Here is a 5367-nt window from a genome sequence, read left to right on the forward strand (position 1 = left end):
GCAGGATAATTGGATTACACAAAACGAGACAGAAGCCATCTGTGAGCCATGCGTAAGCTGCTGAGTGCCAAAATGAACATCCTTATTAGACGACAGTTCTCATACCATTTGTAGTTCGGTCAGATTTGAAAGATGAGTTGATTGTTTTAAGACAGTACTGCAAGTAGGCAGGGACTTGGAATTCTCCCTGGCTGTATGAGTAATTACTGTCTCATACTTAAATTAGAAGCAAGGGTTTTCGGTTAGGAGGTCTTGAGATTGTTTCCAAAGGATGCTGCTGCATTCATGGGGAAGCATGGCCTGCCCTCTCTGTTTCACTCGCAAGGGCCACAGACTTCTGGAGAAAGAAACCATTAATCCCTTTCACGTCATGGAAAAGAAATATAAAAATTCTGGCTTTTGGTTAGGAAGCAAAAGGGTTCCCATGCTCTAAAATATGGCCACAATACAGTCAGTGAAATGTTTTCAAGAACTGCCAGGATGTGGTATTGGAGCTCCATCTCTCTCTGTGTCCCAAGGCTACAGAACCAACCCTTCATTTACCACAATTCATCACCTCATCTTTTGACTGGCACCAACTTTCGATGGGAATGTAGCTATGCTCCCCATTACAGCAGCTTAACCTCCATAAAGAACACATTCTGCAATACATGCCCCCATACATAAAAGCATGGGTCTGGTAAAGGTACAACGAGTGTCTTCAGCAAGTTCAGGGCTTGATAGTTTTCATGTGGATATGTTATTAAATTTGCCATTCATAATGCATAATAATGTTATCAAAACTGCAAGGGGGTTTCAGCCTAGGTCCGTTTATTGCCACACAGATAGCCAATTATTGAGACAACAAGGATTTCCTAGGAGGAAAGGAATTTTTGATATGAAAGACATCTTGTTGGGAGAATGGGAGAAGCTGCCTCAAATCCATCTCCCTGACTATCGGAGAGTATGGGGGCTTTTAAGGAGGGGCTACGTGCACTGGGGCAGATTGTCGGGGATGGCCAGTCTTGGTGTCAGGAAGTCTGCCCAGGGGCCTTTAAAATCTCTGCTCCTTGTCATGCAGAAATTTCATTTTTCCTGGGAAACAACTCAGAAGGGTTAAGGAGTTAAGGGTTCTGGTCATCACGCCTTACTGGCCTGAGAATCTAAAATGTGAGAGGGAGAGAATTATATAATAACAAATATATAGGGAGTCCTTGAAATTTGTTCATAGAGCTGGGTTACAATAACACTATCAATGGTCTTTTATTAATATACCTTAGACGACTCCTTTAATATGTGGTTACCCTGTTCTCTGCTTGTAAGTTCTTGCAGAGAAGGGCTCTTCTGCCTGCCAGTAACTTTGTAGCAGCTCCTAGTGTCTACTTCAGATTTTGGTATATGGTGGACCCTCAGTAAATGTGGATTGTCTAAATTTCACGCATTGCCCTGTTCATAGCAGCAATGGGTCAGCCTTTCTCCTTAAAGAGGGCAGGTAGAGCTCCCTGGGCGTCACTGCCCAGCGTAGAGCAAAGGACGTGTGGCTTATTTGCTCTACTCCCAACACACAGAGAGGGCTTTGTGTACGACTCAGATTCCTTCCGAATTATTCAGTTAAATAGTAACTACCCAAAACCTATCCTCTCAGGAAGTTGGCACTATACATTGAGAGCCAATACAAATTTTATTCCAACAACTGTACTGGATAAAATATTGAAAAGTCCTAGTTTTCCATAATAATACTGGAAAAATTAGGTGGCCAATAGAGTATATTGGGTGGAGATTGTATGTGTGTGTGTGTTTTTACATCTACAATAGCCATCTTTACTATGATCTATTGTGAGAGTAGGGTATGATGCACATATACACATGCATGTATGCATTTTATATGTATATGTGTGTATAAAAACCTCATATATATATATTTGTACAGCAAACTAATATGTTAGTTAAGGAATAAAATACATAAAAATCTTCACATTCTTTTTTTTTTTTTTTTTTTGTAGAGACAAGGTCTTGCCATGTTGCCAAGGCTGGTCTTGAACTCCTGGCCACAGGCAATCCTCCCCACCTAGGCCTTCCAAAGTGCTGAGATTATAGGCGTGAGTCGCCACACCCAGGCCAAAATTTTCACATTCTTAAGTTCTGAACTGTGCTCCTTGACTTTCATCATGTTTTGAAGTATTTTCAGTCCCTTTGTATAATTTATACCCAGAGTTGTTCTTTTTTTAAAACCTAACCTTAGCTACTTCCTTCATGGTAGAGACATTCAGAAACTACAAGGTATTAAAGAAATATTTTCAACATAATAGTACATAATTTAGAATGTCTTCCTGATAAAATCAAAGGAGCAAATGAGATCAGATCCACAATTACTAATCCCAAATCTTTGGGTCCAGATATATTTGCAATTTCAGAAAATTTTGAATTTTAGTTAGATTACAGGATCCATATAATATATAATATGCCCAAGGGGTCTAAACTTTAGCCCTGTATTCATACATTATTTCAGCAGAAAAATGTATGAATATTTACTACAAGTGGGATAAATAAAAACTAAATAATTTTGTCAATTTGGTTTTGCAAGCAAATTCATTCAGGTTAAGTTAGGTAATATTCTGCCACCAAGGGTTATAAAAATAGTTTTCGCAGCTCTTTAGATTTTTGGGTTCACAGATAAGGAAATGTGGACAAGCACAGATTTAATCATAAGAATCTACAGATTGGTGTTGATGACAGAACTCCTGTTAGATTGAATTAAATTTAGCATAAAGCTGCTTCTGTATGAGCACACTGCACCCTAACTTAGTATGTAAACAAACTGAAAACTAACTTACGAGTTAGTTTACAGTCTTACGGTCTCACTCTGTTGCCCAGGCTGGAGTGCAGTGGTGCAATCATAGCTCACAGTAATGTCAAATTTCTGGGCTCAGGGAACCCTCCCACCTCCCCCTACTGAGTAGCTGGGACTACAAGCCTGTCCCACTGTGCCAGGCCAACAGTATATTCTTGTAACAAGTAGTTGAGCCTCAGCCAATCACAACAGCCAATCACCAGCTGCCAACTGATCAGAGCATGCCTATATTGAGCAAATGCTGAGCTGTAACCAATCAAGTTGGTTTTGGGCCGGGCACAGTGATTCACACTTGCAATCCCACCACTTTGGGAGGCTGAGGTGGGAGGAACACTTGAGGCCAGGAGTTCAAGACCAGCCTGGGCAACATAGTAAGGCACCGTTTCTAAAAAAAAAAAAAAAAAAAAAAAAAAAAATTAGCCAGGCTTGGTGGTACATCTTTGTAGACCTAGCTACTTGGGAGGCTGAGGTGGGATGACCACTTGAGCCTAGAAGTTTGAGGCTACAGTGAGCTATGATCTACCAATGAACTCCAGCCTGGGAAACAGAGTGAGACTCCCGTCTCCGAAAAAAAAAAAAAAAAAAAAAAGAAAGAAAAAAACAGTTTTTGTATGTTATTTGATTTTTCTGTCTATAAATATTGCCTGCCCACATTGTTGGGTGGAGTTCTCTGAACCTCTCCCAGTTCTGAGGGATGCCCAATTCGTGAATTGTTTCTTGCTCAAATAAACTCTGCTAAATTTCATTTGTCTAAAATATTTAACACTTCAAATACAATTTTTAATGCCATGGTAAATATAAAGATGATGCTTTAACAAAGTCAAATTACCCATAAGAAATAAAAAAGTAAAATTTCTTTGCCCCAGTGCCAGGATGAAATGAAACAGATTTCCCCTAATGCTTTTTGCTCCTTCTATTATAGCTGGCTTTGCTTTGGAAGCCTGGTAGTGTATAATTTTAGTTTTACTGATTCTCTCTAACCCATTTCTCCCTTTCAGGGCCTTATACCACATCTGTTGTTCACTGCCTTTTTGAAATTAAAATATTCTACAGGACATCACTAAATCATAAAAAAAAAAATTAAGAACAAACAGACTCTATTTTATTTCAAGGAGCCTTGGAAATAATGATCAAAGTTGGGGCAATTTTTTTTTCTGTTTACAGCCTTAATGGAATTTCCTTTAGCTTTAGGCCCAAGTTAAAGAGAAGATACATGTATACACACACAAGTACACACTATTCCACTGTCTTAGATTTGTTGAGTAATAAATTATGTTGTGAAAAATAAAGGCACAAAAAGGGCAGAGCCCTAACTATTAGTGGCACAGCATCACAAAACAGTTGGCACAGATGACTAGCTATGAATATCCAAACCCTTATTAGGTAGGAGTTTTCACACTCCCTCCCATAAACCTAAACCGGGGCTACTAATAACTGCAAATGTGGACACTTGAGTTTCAGCATCTCATTTTACCTACTTTAAGTCACTGGACCATGTGCTGTGTCTTATCTTAGGCATTATAGACTGAAGGAGCATTAAGAAGATACAGAAAAGAGCTGGTGAGTATACACATTGCGCCAACTTGAAATAAAGTTGGGAAAGAAACATGCAAGTTAGAGCAAATTCAATACAGGGACGACAGAGTAAAAATAAATATTGAATCATAAAGTTAGAGTATTACTTCAAAGAATGTGAATTGGATTTCAATAGGAAGAGAATATAGAGTGGTGGGGAGGAGGGAGAAGGCATTCAGATAAGAGAAGCACAGAGTACAAAGGAAGTGAGAACAAGCCAATGAGATCTGCTTGGCTAGAGAATGGGGACTAAGGCTGGCGCAGCGGGGAGTGTTGATTGGTGGAGGGCTGAAAGGACAAAAGGAGCATTGTATTTTGATTCAAAAGAAAATAGCACTGTTCTTGAGCAGCAACGTCAAAGACAAAATTAGCATATAAAAGTTATTTTAACAGCAATATAGGGTTAGAGACTACAAAGAGAATATAGTTGGTTTATTGGAGAAGGCTTGGGATTTGGTTTTGTGGCCTAGGATAAGTGACAAGGATCAGATTTTTAAGAACACCTGGGTTACAAAATAGGCAGTCTTCTTGCTGAGGGACTGAAAAAGAAGACAAAATAAAAAACAAAAATGACTTTGAGATTTTTAAAAAATGTTTAATTTAATTTAATTATTTTGCTCTGAGCCAATTATCTTGGGAGTGCAGTGGTGTCGTTATAGCTCACTACAACCTCAAACTCCTGGGCTCAAGTGATCCTCCTGCCTCAGCCTCCCGAGTAGCTAGGACTACAGGCATGTGCCACCACTCCCAGCTAATATATATATATATATATATATATTTTTTTTTTTTTTTTTTTTGTAGAGGTGGGAGTCTTGCTCTTGCTCAGGCTGGTCTCCAGCTCCTGAGCTCAAGCAGTCCTCCTTCCTTGGCCTCCCAAAGTGGTAGGATTATAGGCATGAGCCACAGCACCTGGCTGACTTCAAGATTTTGATGCCAACAAATTAAGGTGATTGTAGCACTAT

This window comes from Eulemur rufifrons, chromosome 15 (assembly GCF_041146395.1).
Source record: "Eulemur rufifrons isolate Redbay chromosome 15, OSU_ERuf_1, whole genome shotgun sequence".
NCBI lineage: Eukaryota > Metazoa > Chordata > Mammalia > Primates > Lemuridae > Eulemur > Eulemur rufifrons.